Raw genomic sequence first — 23,697 nt, forward strand, 5'->3', positions numbered from 1 at the left:
AAATTCTCAGGAGACTATCATACCCATAAAAATCTATCAAGATAGTTCCTCCTTCAAAAGATGATTATTTCACCATGAAAAATATCATTTAACTGTATGTTGTAATAACTATAATTTCCATTCCCATGTATAATCCTTTTGGAGTTCTACAACTTGGATTTAATTTTCTCAACAATATTTATGTGTAAATCAAAGACAAATTTGAGCAGAATTTCACCCAAATAATGGTAGAAAGGAATGGCACAAAAGTATGTGACAAGTTATAAAAATTTTGTATGGCTGTAATCAATATGGTAATTTGATGGAAATGGGAAATAATTAGCCAGATCTGTAAATATATTCATGCCTTTGAACCAGTAATTTCAGGATTCCTGGAGATTGATTTTAAACAACTAATTTAAAAACAGCAGTAAATCAGAGTGCTCACGGCAACATTATTAATAATAATATGAAAATAGAATGGTTTAGAAAATGGTTATATGCTATTAATAGTTTTTAATCATTAATATACTAACCATGAAGATTACAGAAATATCAAAATGTCAATTATTTTTAAAAGAATATATAAAAATCAGGAATGTTAAAAATTTATATAAGTAATAGTAATAATATAATTTATTATAGTGAATATATAGTAAATAGTATAACTGCTAAGTAGTATTACAAGGCCATTAAAGTGTTTATTACTATAATTATTAATAATCCCACTGAGAAGAAGAAACATATAAATACAGTTGTGAAATCACTGGTACTTATAAAATAAGAATTCCTATAAAGAATTTCCCACAATATGGGGCTCTGTATTTGACCATTATTTTTCATATTTGACATTGAGAATCAGGGAAAGGTTTTCTTTAAACAGCCTTTTAAATTGCTTAGCATTTGAAGGAAAATATATTGAGGAATTGTATACCCTTAATAGAATAAGGAAATAGTTAAAAATATAACATTTTTCAATAATACCTAGGTAAAATATGGGGAAAAGTAAGAACTTATGTGTTTTAAGAGTTATGTATTTGTTCAAGCTGCAATCAACAACTATAATGTGCAGAATTTAAAGCCACCACTGACTTCATTTGCCATATAAAATAGGATATTGTATTTTTTTTTCATTTCCTTTCGCTTTCCCTCCATTTGTAAAGAGTTGTTATTTTTAAGTGCAAGACATGTGGTTCTCATTAATTTGGTCAGTAGGAAATTTTGAAGAGCAAGACATTTGTTTTAATGTTTTAAATTACTTTTTATTGCCTCTAAGAATGAAAGGATAAACTTGTGTTTTCAAGGAATAAAGATTGCATTGTCTACATTTTAAAACTTTCCTGAGTTTAATATAAGAAATTATGAGTTATTTAATTCTGATCACCTTATAGACAAAATCTGGAAAAGCGTAGGCAAATTTTAATTTAATGAAGATATTAAAATCTATTCACACCCATATAGAGAACATTTTTATATACTGATAAAATTTATAGCTGCTCTGTATATTCTTTTAATCAGATTTACTGAATTAAAATTTATATACACTAGGATTCATCATTTTCATCTAGTTCACTGGATTTTGACAGAAGTTGTATAATGGCCACTGCAATCAAGATATATAATGTCTTGAATACCACAAAAATTCCTCATCCTCCTCTGTAGTTTATGTCTTTTCCTTATTTCTTTTTTTTTTTTTTTTTTTTTTTTTTTTATTTTTTAAAGATTTTATTTATTCATGAGAGACAGAGAGAGAGAGAGAGAGGCAGAGGGAGAAGCAGGCTCCCAAGGAGCAGGGAGCCCGATGCGGGACTCGATCCCAGGACCCTGGGATCATTACCTGAGCCGAAGGCAGACGCTTAACCATCTGAGCCACCCAGGCGCCCACTTTTCCTTATTTCATGTACTGGACACAACTGGTATGTTTCTTGGCCCCGTACTTTTACCTATCCAAGCATGTCTTGTAAATGGAATCTTATGGTATCTAGTCACTTAAGCCTGGCTTCTTTTACTTAATGCATTTGCGATTCATCTCTATTGTTGAATGTATCAGTAATCCACTCATTCTTTTTATTTTATTTATTTTATTTTTATTTTATTATTCATTTTTTTATTAGAGAGAGCACATGTGTGAGCCGGAGGAGGGGCCAGGCAGAGAGAGAGGGGGCAGAGAGAATCTTAAGTGTGAAACCCAATGTGGGGCTCAATCTCACAATGCTGAGATCATGACCTGAGCTGAAACCAAAAGTCAAGAGTTAACCGACTAAGCCACCCAGGCACCCCTTTCCCTTTTCACTCTTTTTATTGATTAATAGCATTTCCATTCTATGTCTGTACCATAGCTTGTTAAACAATTAAGTCAAAGACATTTGGATTATTTCATTTTGTGTTTAAACCACTGTAAATAGTTGCATACATGTTTTTATGCAGACATATATACTTACTTTTCTTGGGAAAATAGCCTCTCAGAATGCAGGTTTGTATGGTAAGAATAAGCTAGTTTATGAGGAACACTCCCGATTAATGTATCATTTTATATTCACATCCGTACTTCCTCTGTATCTTTTCTACCATTTAATACTCCAGGTTAAATTTGAAGTCCTTCGTTGTGAATATTTTCATTTTTCATGTTTTTAATGGTGTTTTGATGAAAATTTTTTTTTACTTTTAAGATTTTTTATTTATTTATTTGAGAGAGAGAGGGAGAGCACAAGCGGGGAGAGAGGCAGAGGGAGACGGAGAGGGAGAAGCAGACCCCCCACTGAGTGCAGAGCCTGCCATGGTGCTCAATCTCAGGACCCTGAGATCCTGACCTGAGCCAAAGTCAGATACTTAACCAACTGAGCCACCCAAGCACCATTTGATAAGCAAATTCTTAAAAAAAATTAATGATGTCCAATATATTGACACTTGGTAATGTTAGACACCAGGGTATTTTATTTTGTTTTTTAATTTTAAGTACAATCTATCCTGCACCATGGGGCTTGAACTTAATTACCCTGAGATCAAGAGTCACATGCTCTATGGACTGAGCCAGCCAGGCACCCTGCATCAGGATATTTTAAAAATGAAAATAATACTGTCCTAATTTATATATCTGGCTAATCATACTATATATCTATGTCTGCTTTTATTTATATTTATTTATCCACACAAATCGAATTAACATCTTCAATGGTTGCCTCATAGACATCACAGTTTTTTATAATACTTGGTCCCATCAACCAACCTCTTAATTCCTGTCCCTTCCGGACTCAGTAAATGACATCTTCATCCATGTTATTGCTCAATTCAAACTATCTGCGTTCTTTTCTTTACATATCATTTTTTTCTCTTTTTACACAGCACATCTCACTCATCACCAAATACTGTGATTTAGAACTACAAATCTGTCTTGATTCCTTCCATTTCCTTCTGTATTCACTGTCACTTCCATTGATCCAACTTCCACTGTTGTCCTCCACAATCGTTGATAATTTTTTTACTATTTATACAGCATTTTTGTTTCTAATCAACTTTCCATACAGAATCATAAATGATATTTCTTAAATGTTAATTGGATTCCACTTGGAATCAACTAAAACTCTATATCTCTACCAACTAGCCTAGGCTTTACTTGTATAGAGTTCTTTTCATTCACCCAACTATGGTCTCACTAGATTGTCAGTTCTTTAAAAAGCCCAGTTTATTATTTTTCTCCCATCTATGGTCTTAACATATGTTGATATATCTCATTAGAGGCTTTTCCTTCCATTTTTATCTTGAAAATTCTTCCTTCAAGTAGTAGATCAATTATCTCTTCCTCACCCACAACTTCCCTCATCACAGCTTTACCAATATTGTGTGTCACTAAAATACTTGCAGAGTAACTTAAAAGATGTAAGAGAGATGGGGTTATTAGAAAATTACTCATTAACCCCAAGAAATATTTTGAATTCATTCATATTTTTGAAAAAGTTTGAGTTCATTCATATTCTTTTTAATACCTTTAACAGCAAGCTTAATTTCCTACAAATAAAAATATACCAAATATATATATATATATATATATATGTTTGGTTGCTTCCTCCCTGACTCTACCAGTTTTTATCAGTCACATAATCAAAAACATGTTTTATCATTCACACATACAAAATAAGACTATTTTATACTAATACTGTGCACAGGTGATTTAATAACAGCCAAGGGGATAAATATTTTAATTAACTTGTGAACACACTGTTGGATTTACTTTACAGCATAGTAGTAAAATTTTATGTTTAATCCACAAACAGTGGTGACCTTTCCATAATTTCCTCTTGGAAGAAAATGTTGGACAGTTAAAAGAAGTAAAAGAATTATTACCACATGTTCACAATTTTGAAGCAGATTACTACTCTCTGAATATAACTTGGTTTATTCATCTATTGGTTGTAACTATTAATTTACACAGACAAAAATTTTGAATACATTTTATTTATGAAATCTCCTTGGGTTTTATGGCAATAGCAATAGATTTTAAAAATGCATTCCATAGAATTTCTCAAATTTATTTTCTGTAGATATTTTCAAGAAACTGAAAATGAGAAATAGAATTTAATCAGCTCTATATATACTTAAATATATGATGTTCAAGTAAGCAGCACTTGTTGAACAACCTGTAATAAATGCTCCTAGAATGTTTGAATGGGCTTGTATTTGACACTTAGTCAAATAACACACGTACCCATGCATCCGAGTTTAGTATCTCTAATTTCTCTATACTTGTCTGTTTTGCACCAAGACTTTAAAGATGAATCATCACAAAAGGACAAAGTGTTTTCCACTTACCTGTCTTGGGCCTCCTTTTTTGGTTTTATCTTTTCTACCTCCCTGTTCCATTGATTCTGAGGCTCTGAATATCCGATCTTAGGACCTTCCAGTTTTTTTTTTTTTTTTTTTTTTTTGGTATCTTTTTGGACACTTATTCTCATCTTACCTTACTTTCAATCTGTACTTCTTCTTGGATATAATTTGGTAAATGGCTTGACATCTATTTAGGCTGTATGGGACAAACACCAGGTAGCTCAGTCTTTCTGAAAGGGACTGAACGAGATACCAAACATCTGAACACAAAAGAGATTGAACTAATACATAGTATTTTATCATTATGCCTCTTACTGCTGTCAAGAAAGAGGGTGTAAGAAAGATCTGTGTTCAGTTTTGAATAGTTTCATGGGTAACTCAGGGAAAGTACAGGCAAGGTGAGATGATATTGGTTTCCTGTGTTTCCAGAGAGGTGTAATTGATCTTAAATATATAGTAAGAGGAAAGGAAAGCTAGAATTCTTTTCCCAGGAACATCTTTACTTACCATTTATTTTACACAAAAGCAACTTAAAGCCTGAGGTATCTTTTCTTCCTGGCAAACCAGTGTTTCACAATATATTGAAAATTCAAGGTACAAAACAGTTCCTCAGTACCTGAGGAGTGGTTTAATAATTTTCATATACAAAATGATACAAGTAATAAAAAAAAACACTTGTATATATTTAATAATAATCTCTGTAAGAGAACAAGACTAGCCAATTGCAGGTTAAAAACTAAAACTAAAATGTGGACATTTTTATTTATGGTAAAAAAAAAGTCAGAGTGAACCAGAGGAGAATAACATTGAGAAAAGAAGTAAAGAATTTTGGCACCAAAAGTTTACATTTCTTTCTGTTCCAGTGCTTTTAGAGATGAGGCTACCTAGATCATTACAAAATATACCAAAATAGAAAATTTAGTTGGCAGAGTCAAGATATCCCTGATAAAATAAGAGCAATTACAAGGAACAACATAAAAATAAATGAACAAGATTTTGGTTTTTGGCATTAAGAGACATCTGCATTATAAGAATTCTGTTTTACAATGAAGACAAGTGATGGTCCATTGGGTCTTACTAAAGACAAAATATTAGCTTTTCTCTCTGAAAGGGTATGAAATGAAATAATGGTAACTTAAAATAGTCAATACTAAACTCTCAATTTCACAGATTTGAAAACAGCAACTAGAAAGTATATGGAGAGAAATTCAGAACTGTAGCACTTAAGAACAGCATGCCTAATAGCATGCCTAATAGATGTCAGGGAAAGTGCTGTCCCTACCCAACCCCATCCAGTTGACTCCAGGGCCACCACCACATAAGGCAACTCTCCAAAGCAAACCTCAAACACCTCAAGTTCTCAAATATTCTTCAAAATTGTTGGCAAAATTGTTGTTTACCAGAATATTTCTGGAATTATGTATTCATTTTTTTTCTGAATACATTCTGCACTAATGATCACCATCCAATTCTTAGACTCTATATTTAATTTGAGCTGTTTGAGCTTTTTGGTCAAGGTTTTTGTTTGCTAATTTGTTTAATTTTTTGCAGATTTGATTAACTACCCACTTCATTTTTCTCTTCAGCTTCCTTTCATGTACTTGAATTCAGACACACATTTCATTATTTTGGAGAGACAACTCACTGGGATTAAAATCTCGCTTCCAGTTTCTAGACTGTGTCCTTGCTGGCCACATCTGCACTGCATCCCATCCCTTTCAGAAATCTGGATTTGGATATTTAGAAGAACTTTGAGATCATTGAATTTTTCAGAAGGCCATAATTGAGAGTTTAGTATTGATTATTTCAAGTTACCTTCCGGCTTAAAGTTTTATGATTCATATTTAATAGTGATAATTTAATAGTGATAAATTTAATAGTGATAATAAAATAATCACATAGGAAACTTAATACTAAATAATAATGAATATCTATCTTAAGTCATCCAAATTTTCCCAGTATGCTTTCATTTATTACACAAAGAGAAAGTATATGCCTCTTAACCATGTGATAAGAGCTAAATGGAATTAAAATTATTTTTAATTAAAATTAATTTTAATATGTATTTGTATTACCAATTTTTAAAATACCCACATAAAACAAAAACCCATAATGTCCTTGTATCATAGATTCGAATTGCAAAATGGAGATATTTGCATAAATCTTTTCTCATGTGGGTATATACATGCTGGTACATTTTACATATCTACTCATTGTTATTATTTATTACAATGAAAGAAGAATGGTGAAAATTTTAAATTTTTAAATAGACAAAAAAGGGCCAGGGAATAATTATTTAATTTTTTAAAATTGTTCATATATTTAAAAATGTGGTTATATTTAAGCTGGGTCTTAGAAAACCTGTAATTTAAAAAAAATAAAAAATCTGTCCCATTTAATTATTTCACCAGTAATCAGATTTCTAAGCTTCTAGTTCCCTGGAATACATGTCCTATATGATCTCCTACCCTTTAGTGTGGATAAGACTTTTGAATATGATGTGATTATATTACCTTATGTTATGGCAGAAGGGATTTTAAAGGTGTGATTATGACCTCTAGTCAGTTGACTTTTAGTTAATCAAAAGAGCGATTATCCTTGGTGGACCTGACCTAATCAGGTGAGCCTTTTAAAGATGTCAGAGCTATTCAAATTGGAGTTAAGAGATTCTCTTGTTGTCCTTGCAGGAGAAAAATCCTATGATGTAGAGAGGGTCAGATAGCAGAGAATGACCAGAATTTTGTAGGGGCTGAAACAGACCTGATTTATAACCAGGAAGAAAGAAGAGACCTCAGTTCTACACCCACAAGTGATTGAGTTATGCCAACAACTGGTGAATTTGGAAAAGAACTACGAGCATTAGATGAGCTCTCAACTCCAGTTTAATTTCACCCTTACAAGATCCTGCCTGGAGAAAGTAGCTATGCTATGTCCAAACTCCTGACCTTATGCTGCATAACTGTGAGATAATAAATGGATGCTTCATTAAGCTGCTACATCTGTGATAATTTATTATTTAGGAAGAGAAAACTCATGCAGCTGAACTAGACAAAAGTCTAAGATGGTAGAAATTTGTACTCTCTCATATACACGCCATGCAAAATCCCCTCCCCTTGTAAATGGGGAATGTAAATGAATGTCCAGGCACCTGTGAATAGGAGGGAAGGGTGAAGGGACCTTTCAGATTAGGATCCTAAATTAGTTGTTTCTGAACTACTCAAGTGGAAGATTATATTGGGTGGTTCTGAGCTATTAGGGGAAACCCTCAGAGAGGGACTTGTCCATTCTGAAGAGATTTTCCTGCTTGTTTGAAGAAGTAAGCTGCCACATTGTGAAAGAGCCTGGTGGGAGTCATGGGGCCGAACCTGCAGGCAGTTTCTGAGAGCAGCCCCCAGCAGAAGGCCAGCAAGAAAGATTACCCACAGCTCAACAAATGCAAAGACATGAATTCTGCCAGCAACCACATGAGCTTGGAAGAAGAGCCTGGGCTCCACAAAAGAACGGAGCCTGACAAAACCCTCTATGGCAGCCTGTGAGACCCTGAGCAGGAGACTCAGTGGAGCTGTGCCCAAATTGCTAAATTTATGGCCATTTGTTATGCAAAGATAGAAATAGAATGAGATTAAGATGAAGCTATATGAGCAAAATTTAGCAAAAATCTGATGATTTCGATTAAAGTATTCAGAATTGTGATCTACACTGCTTAAATTCCCCAGCTGTAACGTCCATATAGCTTTAACTTTATTTATATAAGCAAACAAAGATTTGTAATTGTGGAATGTAGAAAAATAATTTTTCTTTCAAGCAACTTGATGTGAATGTGATTAGTCTTTCTTGCATCTAGTGGTCCAAAAGAATACATTCCTGAGTAATTTTTTTCTTCATTTCAAATATCTTTTGGGATGAAGATGTTAACCATAACCTGAATAATTCTGCCTTTCAATATTTAATGCTGACTGCTTTTTTTTTTCTTATCCACTGGTGATTTTTTTCATAATAGTTTGTGAGCATAAACTTGCCAGTTACAAGAAAATCATTGTGTTTTATTTCATTTTGAGATTTGAGAAAATATCTGTATAACCATGTTTAAGTCATTCAGCGGTGAAATTAATGCTCTATTCACAGTATCAACAGTTCCCAGACTGGCTTTCTGATTGGCAGAACTCAGATATAGCTAAAGCTGAAAGCTTCAAATCTGGCAGAATTTTGATTCATTTTGAAGAAGATTAATTCAAAGTAAATAATAATGCATGTGTAAGCATCTCATATCAAATACAATTATCTTATGCATTTTGCATATTCAGAGAAGAAATAGTTGACAACTGGTAGTGCTAAATTTCTTATTTTTTATTGTATTTATATATAATGGGTCAACTGGAATAGTCTGTCAATTCACAGACATATATTTATGTATGTAAATAGTTGAGAATACACACAAAGCATATCTATGAATGAATACAGATACATATCTGTTTATGTAATTATGTTCCTCATCAAACTCATTAGTCTTAGCACCCATTATAATTTATAAATACATTATTCCTTCTTGATTTAATGGTTGTTATTTTGTTTCTGTCCCATTCATCTATTCCTTCATATCCATATCTATATTTAAATGTCTTTTTATGTCAGTACAAAATCATGGATTCTTATTTCATTAAAAGAAATAAGTAATATAATCCATTACTATCATACTCAACACATACTAAAACAGAGCCAGTTTTCCCACCAATGTCCTATGGAGCTGTTAATCATCCCAGGCATAGTCCCGATCTAGCATCATGCATTTTATTCCATTGTCAAGTCTTTTCGTTCTCTTATCAGATGCAGCAGTGTCTCACACTATTTATCTGTGTGCTGCTTAACCTTGACATTGTAGAAGAGTATAGGTCAGTTATTTTGTAGATTGCCTCTCAAATTGGTATTGCACAGTGATTAGATTCAAGTTATGTAATTTTCAGGAGTATCAATGAACTGATTTGTCCTGCACAGTGCATCTTATTAGGAAGTATGTGATGTTGCCTTGTTTCAATAATAGTGATACTAGTTTTGATGACTTATTAAGGTAAGTGGCCACCCATTTTCTACACTAAAAGTTACTGTTTTCCCATTTGTAATTAATAAATAATTAGTTGGGAGATACATTTTGTGTCTATGTAATATTCTTTTACTCTTCAATTTTAACTCATTGGTTTTATCATCCATTACAGTTTTGAACTACAGTATCCCTTCCCTTTGTACTAGTTGGTATATTGCTACTATCTCATTTGTATATATATATATATATATATATATATATATATATATATATATATATATATATACACAGAATGCTAGATGTTGATTTGCAACCTTGGGAGATCCCCAGGGGAAATTTGAAACTGGCACCTGTACATGGAGGGCAGGGAGACTCTGAAGAAAAAGACAAACCACTGCAGATTGTTAGGTGGCAAGCTTAATAAGCAAGGGAACTTACATATGAGACTTGTCTTGGGTGGCTGCAATTTCAGTAGATCTCTGCACCCACCTGCCAAAATCTTAAAAGTCTGTAAGAAGCCTTAACTTGTTTCAGAATATTGAGTCCAGATGGTCTCAACAATATCTTACTTTCTCATGGTTACATCCTTGAAACTGTTGCTAGTATGTGAATAGTAGATGGAAGATACATTCCAAGAACAGGAGAGTTGGTGAGAAGCCTTAGTTACCCAAGCCCAGCTCATGGGTCAACCAGCGATCATGTCCTCTCGATGACCTCCTTGAACAACGGATTCTTCTTTTACTCAAAGACTTACAGTCTATGACTTATTCATTTTCATATTCAAAGTATCACAGCTGTACCAGTGAAGGCCCTTTCTGATGGACTTTCATGTCCTTTTCAGCTATCCCCATGATTCTTTGAGAGCTTTCTCACTTTCTCCTCAAACATATTTTAGGTTCATCTTGTAATTTCCCTATACCAGCCCTGGAATTAGTCAAATTATGAAGGAACCCTTGTTTTTGTAAGAAATGAATGGTATTTAGAAGTCTAGATTTGCAAACTACTTTTGCTCACGGACACCAGAGTTTACCTTCTCATCAGATAAAACTACAATTATCACACACAAATTATATACACACACACACACATATAATATATATATATATTTATTATCAATTGGTAGATCTATCTTCTGTCAAAAAAATATAAATTCTTCCTAATTCCTCCAAATCCAGGGGGTACACTCTAATGTTTCTTCTTTCCACATCTGTAATTCTATTTCCCAACAGGAAAAACTTAGCTCCTGTTATGATGATTATATTTATTTATTTGCTGAAGTCTACAATGCAAAGACATTAGTTTCCGAATTGTTCACCATATGATAGCCACCCCCAAAAGCAAACTACCACCTGGACTTCAATATTTATTCACAGTTCTTTTTTCCTTTTGGAGTAAATTTTACACACATTGAAATACATAAATATTAAGTTTAGAATTCAATGAATATAGAGATATGTTTATACCCATTTAACCCACACCTTTATTAAGATACAGAATGTTGCCATATTCCAGAAAATTACCTTATGCCTCTCCCCAGTTAATATTCTGTTGGGAGGGAGTGCTGGGTGGCTCAGTCGTTAAGTGTCTGCCTTCGGCTCAGGTCATGATCCCGGGGTCCTATGATCGAGTTCCTCATTAGGCTCCCTGCTCAGTGGGAACCCTGCTTTTCCCTATCCCACTCCCCCTACTTGTGTTCTCTCTCTTACTGTCTCTCCCTCTCTGTCAAATAAATAAATAAATAAATAAATAAATAAATAAATAAATATTTTGTTGGAAGACAGTTATGCATATTGACACATTTCTGCACAGCCCAGTCTCTGTGTGCAAAAGAGCATTGGCATTTATTATCTCTTGTTTTTTCATAATAGCCATCCTAACAGGTATGAGGTAATATCTCACCACGGTTTTTTTTTGCATTTCTCCATTGATTAATGGCGTTGAATACTTTTTCATATACTCGTTTGCCATTTGTATGTCTTTGGAAAATCTATTCTGGTCCTTTGTCTATTTTTAAATTGGATTATTTGCCTTTTTGCTATTTAGTTGTATGAGTTTCTTGTATAATTTTAGACATTGACCTCCTATCAGATATGTGGCTTGCAAATATTTTCTCTCATTTTGTAGGTTACCTTTTCGTTTTGGTAAAGTTTTCCTTTGCTATTCATAAGCTTTTTAGCTTGAGGTAGTCCCATTTATTTTGCTTTTGTGGTCTTTTCTTTTGGTGTCAAATCCAAAAACTGTTTCCAAGACCACTGTCCAGGAGCTTACCTCTATGTTTTCGTTTAGTTTTATGGTTTCAGGTGTTAGGTTCAAGCCTTTAATCCATTTTGAGTTAATGTTTATGTATGCTTAATTCTTTTCCTTTTGGCTATCCAGTTTTCCTGCCACCATTTATTAGAGAGACTATCATTTCCCCATTCTTGGCTCCTTTATCATAAATTAATTGACCATATATGTGTGACTTTATACGTGGGCTGTCTATTCTGTTACATTGATCTATGTGTGTTTTTATGTTAATACCATACTGTTTTGATTACTATGGCTTTGTAATATAGTTTTAAATCAGGTAGTGTGAAGCCTCTAGCTTTATTCTTCTTTCTTAAGATTGCTTTGGCTCTTCAATTTTTTTTTATTTCATATTTAAACCGTTTTTATTCATACATTATATGATTGGACAGTTAGAAAATCCTGAAGAAATTATAAAAAAGTTCTACCAGAATTTATAGATGAACTTGGTAGCAATGCAGAATATAAGGTTAATTGACATAAATCAATTGTATTTCTTTATTATAGCAGCAAATAATTTAAAAATGAAATAAGAATCTTACCCTTATCACCAAAATCTTAATATAGTTGCACATGTAGCCATACAGACATACATACACGCATATATATTTAGCTGAGAAAATGTTCTATATTTTGATTGTTGTGTTGGTTACACATATGTATGTACTTGTCAAAACTCAGAATTATACACTTAAAATTTGTGCATTTCTCTAGATTTTTACTTAATTAAAATTATATACTATATATATTATATATTTTATATATATTATTTTGTTTATATATATAAATTTCTTTATATATATTTATATATATACACACACACACTATATATATATAAATTGAACCAACCCACACTATTCAGGATGCTTTAGTTATTTTTATCTCATCATCATCCTTATGGAATTTGGAAATTTTATAAAAATTCCAATGTGTACTAGATCTGGAATACTTAGTCCAGAAAACTTAAAATATTTTATGCATTTTAATTGTAAGGGAAAAATTATCTATGTATCTTGGAATAATGCACATATTAGAAAAAAGCTTAATTGCCTAAATTGTTCATTTCTACACAATAATTTTTCAATGACACTTCGCCTGACTCTTCCACCTTCCATATCTTTTTGTAACTTAAAAAAGATACGTCTCTATTTCCTTCATTGCTTTCTGATAAGTCTGCATCTAAGAAATTGGAATATCATTAATCTTTCAATCAGGTTATTCTGTTGCATTATTTTTAGTAAGTATCTCTGGTATAGCTGACCTCTTCATATTCATAGAAACCATAGGCATGGTTTCTAAATTAAATTCCACTCTATTTGTTATGATTGAGATTTTTCCAAAAATAATTCTCCAAAATAAAGGGCATCCTCAAATTCTAAATAATTTTTTCCCTACAGCTTTTAGTTATATTAGCCTGGATTCAGAATATATCCTATCCAATCAAAGCCTTTCTGTTATTACAGGGGAGGGTGATCTCTCCCCTTTCTTGAGATTACACAGGAACTCCAGAGTCTATCTAATATTAAACCTGGGGGAAGGCCTATGGACTTCCATGTTGTCATGTCCACAATTGAGATCATTATTGTTCAAGCCTATGGGTTCCATACAGATAAAGACATATTTATCAAGATAGTAAATGCTAGAGGTCACTTCAAACACTCCTGAAATCTGGGTGATTTAATTCCCTGAAATTTTATTTCTTGGTCACAGAAATTCTGATATGCGTCAGGCAGCCCCTCTTCAATTTGTAATTGTATCATGTGGAATACTTGGTGTCTGAGGTCTCACTGCAGGTAAGAAGAAAAAAGGATATAGGAGAGAAACTAGCTCTTAACTGCTTCAGAAGTGGCATGGGTGAATTTCCCTCATAGTAACTGAACAGGGTAAGCAATCTAACAGCAAAGGAGGCTGAGAAATGTAGGCGAGCTCAAGAAATATTTGTGAATACTAACTATCTCTCAGAGCAAATAATGAACTTATTACCACATCCGTTTCCATCATGCCCACTGGTAGTTGTTAAGGTCCTGCAGACATCTTAACAATGCTCAGTGTCTAGATAGGCACACATCCAATCACCTCTTGCATAAGTCACAAGATCTGTGTTTCAACACTCTCCTTTTGTGGAAATCCAGGCTTTCTAAGTTAAAATCATTTCGCTGTTTTTGCTTTCTTGCTCTTTGTCACAAGACTTAGAATTTTCTACAGCTCCCTCATGATCCCACATCACAGCACCGTCTCCATGGATATAATACAACAGGGAATGATGTGAACGAAACTCCACTCTGGGGGCATTTAAGTTATAATTGTTTGAAAAACTATTTTCCATGGAATTAAACATGTATATTATATTTCCTGTTCAAGTTTGAAAGTCCTGGCTTAGACTTTAAGGGGAAAAAAAATGCTTTTTAGCACTTGCCTGATGCATGAAAAGTCAGGAAAAGACAAGAATTTCAGATCGTGATACCATGGCCATGCTTGTGATATCATGGCCATGCTCTTGAGAGAGCGAAAAAAAAATTATTTCATTGATTTTGATGTCTACATGTATGAAAATAGAATATTGTTGATTTTTCTGTCAGATTATCCTGTCACATTAATTTTGATAATATCTCTGGCACATTTTTACAAAGCTAGGGTTGACTCTATATTTAAAATGCACTTTATAGCACCCAGAAAGCACTGATGTTTAACTCATTTTCCTGAGACATAGGCATATATTCAAATTTTCAAAATTTTTAACTTGGCAGTTTACATGCAGAGTTTAACACTCAGCCTTAAAATTTTCTCTGTAAAAATTGGCCCATAATATTATCTTTCCATTGGCATATACCCTTTCTCCCTGTGTATATTCAGGGGTAATCTTTTCTTAAAAGAATTTTTTTTTAATTTATAAAACAATGAGTATTTAAGACAAAAACAATTTAAATAGTATAGAAAAGTATTTAATTTAAAACCTTACTAATTTTGCCAAGTTGGCTACTCCCCACAGAGATAGCTATCCACTTAGTAAGGCATACTTGAAATCTTTTCTTATGTCATCTTCTCTAAAATTTTCCACATTCTCCCCACCCCACCCCCACTTCATTCTCTCTCTCTCTCTCTCACACACACACACACACACACACACACTTTGTACCCCAAAAGAAATTATTATACAAACTTGTTCTTAATTTGTATTTTTAAATTAATCAATATATGAGTCTTTATTCTACATCAATGCCTGTAGATGGCTTTGTTTCAAGTTTTTAATTATTATAATGTTGTAATTGTCATATTTAAACAATTACAACAATGATTGCTTCACTTCTCAGCTTCTGGTGAGTCAGTTATGGGACAATAGTTATGACCTCTCTAGACTACTTTCTGCTTCAAGCACACAATCAAAACTAGAAGAGCTGCAGTAGAGTAAGAGGAATATTTTATCATTACATTGGAGATAGTGATATTTGACTACCGATTGGGAAAGATGATTTTTCCTTTTCTCTTCCTCTATATCAGCCAGAGAATGTTTCATCCCATTGGATTTCCCAGTGACTATCAACTTTGTCTCCCAGTATTTTTTTGGGGGGGGGAGGGGGGAGAGAGATGGGATGCAGGGGCAGAGGCAGAGGGAGAATCTTAAGCAGGCTTCATGCCCAACACAAGACTTGATATCACCACCCTGAGATCACGACCTGAGCCGAAATCAAGAGTAGGTCACTTAACTGACTGAGCCACCCAGGTGCCCCTTCTGGGTTCCTTTATAAGAGTAAAATTCCTACAAGGTTGTTTAGGTAACAGTTGTTAGCTCTTAATGATTTTATAATCTAACCATTTTGGCAACTAAAATTGTTGATTTTTCAAAAAATTGTATGAACAATATTTAATTATTCCATATCATGAGTATTATCGGTTTAAAAATAAGGGAAGTACTTGAACCTTTGATAACTTGTTTTCAAGTCCATTAATTCTATTAAAAGGGAAAATTGAGTGGACCTAAGTTTCTATCAGATACATTTAAGAGGATCAATAGGTCAAGACAGAATATCAATTTCTCTGCCTCTCTCTCTCTGTCTCTCTTTGAAATGCTTAAAATAGTGAAATGATATACAAAATCTTAAACAGGGGATCCTCAAAAGAACATGAGTGAGTTTGTGGCTTTTATGGATTTTCTGTTCCCTGTAGATTAGGACATTCATTTATTGATATTTAATTATTTCATTTAAATCAACAAGCTTATTAAGTATTTATTATGCCATGAGAATACATACTCAATTCACCATTACCAAAGATGTTTTTGTTTTGTTTTGTTTCATTTTGTTTTGTTTTTTAAAGATTTTATTTATTTGAGAGAGAGAGAGCGTGCTAGCACAAGCAGGGGGAGAGGCAGGCAGAAGGAGAGGGAGAAGCAGGCTCCCCGCTGAGCAGGGAGCCCGATGCGGGACTCGATCCCAGGACCCTGGGATCATGACCTGAGCCGAAGGCAGATGCTTAACTGACTGAGCCACCCAGGTGCCCCTACCAAAGATGTTTTAAGCTTTGGATTTATAATCAATGTGTAAAAAGATAAAAACAAGAATGTGTAAAAAAATAGAATCATCGTAAGTTAGTGACTTAAGATCCCTTCGAACCTTAGAATTTTAAGGGACAATGATGGTACTCAAGGGGAAAAATTACAAAGGTGTGGCATAATCCCTGACTTCCAGTATCCAACATTTAATAAGACCTGTTTATCTGCCCCTTATGCTTCCCCACACAAATATCTATTCCTTTATTTAAAAAATTACATACCGTTAAAAACATTGATTTGTTCCATAACATCATTATTCTTAGTTTTGCATATAAATAAGTAAAACATTTACTATATCATTAACTTTGTACAAATAAGAAAACTACCAATGATAGTATCTGTCTAATGATGCATTTCAACTCAATTTTCGGAAATGGTACACTGTTACACATGAATATTAGAGGTTATCAGGTATGTTAATGACTATGGCCTGAAATGGTCCTTGGATTTCACATTGTCATGAATACCAGAAAATAATTTATCCATCTGGAACCAAAGACTACATCAAGAATAATAACGAAATGCTTATTAACAGTAATCTAATTTAGATACTGTTATCAATGGTATCTCTCCATAGCTATTTTTAAGTAAGCACAAACTATTAGGCAGTATTTTTAAATGAATGAGATGTTGGCAGTTTTCTACCTGCCATCACATTTAAGACATTAAAGATTACACTTTTAATTTAAATCCTAGATTGAAGACAAAATGGCTATTGGAATATTTTTTTGGGTGGTGGTGGTGATAATTTGCGTTACTTATTTTTGTGACTTAACTGAGAGCGGCAAGGAACTTTATATGTGAAAATGCGGCAAGCTTTACAGTTGTTTCAAAGAAAAAGTGTTCTTTACATTGGAAATATTATTTGCACATAGAGTCAGAATTTACCCAAACAACATATATGTATCCATACTTCACCACTTCGACCTGAGTAAATATAGATTATACGTAAGTGGTTAGGAGATTATACTGAGAATGCAGATTTGCATGATTGCTATTCTGAAATCAGTCCCCAATTACAGTTGTACATTTGTGTTTATTGATGAAATTTTTAATGAATATCATCTTAATTGAAAGTCCCATGATATTCTGATCTCCTTTTGATAAAAAATATGTTTGATAAATTAATGATCAGAATTCATCATTATCATTTAGGAGTACTGATTGAGTTATTATAATTCTACTGTAATTTGCTATTAGGTAGCTTTGTGTTCCTCAAAATAAGATATTTTTATATTAAATGAATGACTTGTTAATTTCTTGCAGGATAAAATCAACTCAACTTTGCTGTAGTTGCTGTTTTAAAAACATAGGCAATTATTCAATCTGTGGTAGAAAAAGGAAAGTTCATACTGAACCCTTGACTAAACCATTGTTTAGAATTAATGGCACAGCACTGCATGTCAAAATGTTTCAAATCTGTCTTAAAACATATTATGCATTTACTCTCCCCAATGTTTGTTCTACATATTGAAAATGTGAAACGAGGAGAAGGCAAAATGTCATGTCCAATGCACCAAGCACTGAATAAAAAGCAGATAGCCTGATTCAAATTCTAAACATTTATTTACTAACCTACACTACTACTTTTTATGAGAATATTTTTTAGCTTAAAAATGAAAATATTTTTATATATCCAGCCATTTAAATAGAAATATGAGGGTAAAAAACAGTTTGAGGTTGAGTCTTTTTTCTTTCTTCATATAGTTTATTAGTAGATCATCCTTTGAAACATTATGGTAAAAATAAATATCTTCAGTCAAATCAATATTTGAAAAAATATTAATTCGACTAACATCTCCTCTTTGTATTTTTATGTTTTAGAGAAATTGAAAACTCATAATAAGGACTATTTGATTTAGCTAAACATATTGAATTAGCAAACATAGAAGACAGTTTCCAAGGTTATTTTTCCTCCTGCTACTTGTATCCTCTTATCTAAATGCATACAGCTTTCAGCCTGAACAAGCATTTGAAATCACTCTTCAAATTATGTATGTACACTTGACTTAGTCCAATGTGGGAACGTAACATAAACAGGAAAATCTGTACAGCAAACTAAAGCTATCAGAAAAAAAATTTTTTTTGATGTCCTAGTATTCTAAAAAGGGGCATAGTAAAATTAAAAGTTAACAATATATATTATTAAAAAGTTTTAAAAAATATATTAAGAACATGTTTTTCCTTTAAAGAATTTTTCATGGCCCTAAATGGATGAAATATTTTAAGGAAGCCATGATTTTTAACAAGGTGTATTCTAAAAACTCATAATTATATCAAAATAAAAGAACTCAAGTAGTGTCCTATTAAATAAAATTTTCTTCAACAAAAATTAGAGAAGTAATCCAATTTTAAAACTTCTCTATGTGAGTGCTATTTTAAGGTAGTTTCATATATACATAAAGTCACTGAGTAATAACTTCAGAAGAAGTCACAAAGTGATGATTTAACTGGTAAGTGATGTTTTTAAAGGTCATGAAGATATTGTTGATTATATAATTTCTAAACTTTCTCTGACTGCTCATCTGTTAACTCAAATCTGTTAAGGGCACTTCTCCAGATCCATATTAGCAATACATCTGTTACACTTGATAGGTTGAAATAGAACAGAAGTAAACAGCATGCATTTGCCCAAAGAAGGTTGATTTTAGGTTGTTTTGGGGAGAGACAGTCAGTTTGTAAAGTTTTAGAGAAGACTAATTTTATTTGCTTGGTGAACTGTTATCTCTATATAGTATCAAATTATTTCATAACAACAAGATGTTTAAAAAGTAAAAGGAACTGAAATAATTAAAAAATACTCTACTGTTAATAGTCAAGACTGTCCTGATGTAACAAAAAATACTGCTAATACAATAAAACAAATTTTTATTATCAAAATAATCTTATTAAAAATAATGTATTTTGCCTAGCACATATTTTAATAAAAAATACAGTATAACATTAGTATAACAGTAACCAAAAGGGAATGAAAATTGTTGGGAAATAGGCATACAGCCAAACATGTATATCTTCAGAGTCTAAACACATCTCCACATACATTTAGATACAGAGAGTAAAGTAGAAGGTGACTAGATGTCTAGGAGCATGCACTGAAAGCAAATTGACTGAACTGAACTACAAGAGAAACTTGCCTTACCTGTGTTTAAAACTCATAACAAAGCATATAAGGCTCAAGCTAGTATATGATAAAATTGCTCTAAAACATGCTTATATAGGGATGTCTGGTTGGCTCAGCTGGTAGAACCTTTGGCTCTCAAGTTTGTGAGTTCAAGCCCCACATTGGGCATGATGCCCACTTTACAAATAAATAAGTAAATAAGCAAACAAAATGTAGAACATAAAGGCAATCATACTCGTTAGAAAACCAGAAGTCAGCCCATTTTCAGGCACAGAATGTTAATGCCACTGCTTCTTTGCCCACTTGTTTCACCACTTGCTTCTTCTACTTGGTCCCTTCCAAAACCTGTGTTCTGGATTGAAAAAGAATCCATGAAATTCTTACAATGATCCATTGTGGTACTAAAATATATGCGTTTGTCTTTAATCTTATTTTTTGTCTTAAAATGAACAACAAATAAGTTTGCTCGTATTTAATGTATAGATTGACACTGGAATCCCTCTCCCTCCATTAATCATACATCCAGGCAGTCCTAAACTGCTTCCTGGATATAGGGCATCCTGAAAGAAGAGTGGGACTATCCCAGTACTGGGAATGCAGAGGCAGGGAGACTGGAAGAGAGTGATGGAATAGAGGAGTGGAAGGAAGAGAAAGACATGTAATTCACAATCAGAATTGTGACATGTCTGAGACTGAAATGAAGCCTGATTGGCCACGATGTCAGCATAAGCCAGCACCATTTTGGCAAAATGACTGGTATCATATGCATTCGATGCCAGCTTATTGGGACATATGGAAATTTAATGTGTGAAGTCTAATGTGGTTAAATTTATATCATACAGGTATTTAGTTATTTTTTTTTAAAGATTTTATTTATTTGAGAGAGAGAATGAGAGAGAGCACGAGAGGGAAGAGGGTCAGAGGGAGAAGCAGACTCCCTGCTGAGCAGGGAGCCCGATGTGGGACTCGATCCCGGGACTCCAGGATCATGACCTGAGCCGAAGGCAGTCGCTTAACCAACTGAGCCACCCAGGCGCCCGGTATTTAGTTATTTTTAAACAAATAAGTTATTGTAAAATGGACAAAAGGTATATAAATTAGTGTTTGTTGGTGTTCATGTCTACAGTTACTTATCAGAAAGCTCTCCCAGTGGATGTCTTACAGAATTCAGAATTTTCAAGTTTATGAAGCTAATGAGTACATATTATCTCAGCAGGTTTGGAGAAAACTTTAAATTAACATATTTTCACATATGTTAATATATTTTCAACAAAACACACATGTAATTGCCCTGAAATGCATAAAGATAATGAATAACTTCATGCTAATTCACACCAAGTTTTCCAGTAATGGATAACATGACTGTGTTTGCTTCCAAAACTTTGGGGATTTAAGTTTTGGAAAAGGAATTCTGGATATGTAATATGTATAGGAGGTCTTTCTTGGTAAAACTTTACATAAATTTTCAACATTTCTATAATAAAGTAATCAACTTACTCCTTAGTTTTCTAATTAGACATTGATCTTTGCAGAACTTTTGTTTTGCCTGGTTTTGCTTAAAATTGAAAATATATTTTTTTCTATAATCCTGATGGTTTACATTGTAAATTTATGCATGACCATCATCCTTCTTTGAGCTCTTGCTATTAACCAAAGTGCAAATTTTCTAATAACTATTGTCAATCAGGAAAAATATCTAATATTGCTTATATCTTTTGTACCTCAGACAAAATGAGTAAGTCTATCAAATTTGAATTTCTCAATAAAACAAGATTAAAACTCTAATCCTATTCAAGTGTAGGTTATTGCCACATTGTTTAGTATGTTTTTCACACCTATCCAGAATGTTATTCAAAACAAATTTTCACCATTCATTGTCAATCATGATGCATAGTGTAATTAAAGGCTCATAAATGACAATCACATACTCAGATGACTCAGTGGAATGATAGATTTTCTTCTTTTACTACATCATTTTTGAGATCTGAAATAATGCTATTGGGTAGCTTCCCTAAATCATTATAATATACACATATTATATATATGATCTATCTATCTATAAAACATTTCTTAACCTACCTCTGAAGAATGACTTAGATTTTAAGTAGAACAGTGGGAGTTAAACAGTGCCTGATAATTTTCTATCCTCACAGAGGACAAATGGATTAATTTGAAAACTGAAGAGATAAAACAGATACTTAGAATAATTTATTTAGAGACAGTTAAACTTGAGAATAAATGTATAAACATTCAAATAAATTGATGAGTGAGTTAGGAATTTCTTCTATAAAGACTTTAAAAACGCCTATGACTTTCTTTCTGACTCAGTTGACTTTAAATCTGCTTTAAAGCTTTGAAAACCCTCCAACTGCATAATTTTGTTAATGAATTTTTTAATACCAAAAAGAGAAATAGCTTTCAGTACATTTTGGCAAAATACATGATTGCAGAACTGGAATATTGTATTTGTCAATACAGAAGATCTGATAGATTATGTGTCTTAAATTTGAAAGATGATGGGTTTAGGTTTAAGTATATGAATAAGTATAAGTCATATGCTTATTTATAAATTGACTAAAAACACTTTGATAATGAATAAATGCTGGGAATGGCCAGCAATCCCTGTACCAACGATGAAAGATTACTCAAACTTTGCTGTGACAGAGCGGAGAAGGCAAGGGGGTCAAGGCTCAGGGACAAAGACACTTTGCTCTTCTTTGCTCCTGCTTTTATTGGTCCTTCATGATAATCACAAATCCGTATCACTGTTTCTCAAGCAGTGATGTGTGACAAGGGGTCCTACTGAAACTGGGAAGATTTGTTTTAGGCAGAGATAGGATATGCTAATCTGTATGTTCTATGAGTTCTGCTAAACATAGCCTAAGGGACAATGCATGCATCTCTTAGATCACAGGGCGGCTGTTAGGGCTAAGAAAGCTTGGGGGGAAGGCAACTCCCTGTAGCATTCCAATGGCAGAGTGGTCTTCCAGGCCTCAGGCCTCGGCATTCCAAAGGCCCATGCCCTATTCTGAAACCTTCCATCACCCCCCAGTGGCCTCTGTGTTAACATTTTAGCAAGCCAGGTATTATGGCTGATTTCATGCTCTACATTAACCCCAACAAATAAAAAATAAAGGAATTTTGGAAGCTAATATGTTACTGGATTAATCCTCCATGACCAGTTGCAAATTCCTATAGAAATACACAGAGAACAAAATTAACAGTGGGATTATATATAATCATCAGCCATTTGCTAGAGTATGCAAAGAATGTGAAATAAACACGCTGAACAATAGATGGGAATAAAAAGACATCATGAGATAGTCTGTGCTTTAATCATTGTGGGGGAACAGCATGACCCAATAAAATAAGAGTAGAAAATGGAAGAAATTGAGAATCCAGCCCCTGAGATGGATTGAAGGAGGGTTTTTCTGAAAACATGAAATATTTTAAGATGGTTATAGCTTATGTCTAAGTTTCTATTACTAAAAGGAAACATGGAAAAGGGGAAAGGAAGAGAAAATAAGCAATTCATCATGATAAAAATGAGAATAGAAAGAACTGGAGAAAGATCCCAGATCAGTCTTAAATGACGAATTAATTTTTCTTCTGATCCTAGTGTAACTGAAGAAAGGAAGAATTTTGATAGTGTAAAGATCACTTCTCTTAGAATGTAAAATTAAGCACAACTCTGCCCTCTACAAGACTGACTAGGAGTACAGTATCAATTATTTTTCCACTCTTTCTTCTCTGGAGCATATGTATTACCAGGAAAAGGAGGTACGAGAAGATTCAATCACAATTGCTTCCTACAAATTTCTGTCACTGGTTCTTTCTCATCTCTGCTGCTCTAGACAGGCCACCATGATACCTGGTCCCATGATTCTGTGCCTGATAACAGTG

The sequence above is a fragment of the Zalophus californianus genome, chromosome 10, assembly GCF_009762305.2.
Source record: "Zalophus californianus isolate mZalCal1 chromosome 10, mZalCal1.pri.v2, whole genome shotgun sequence".
Taxonomy (NCBI): domain Eukaryota; kingdom Metazoa; phylum Chordata; class Mammalia; order Carnivora; family Otariidae; genus Zalophus; species Zalophus californianus.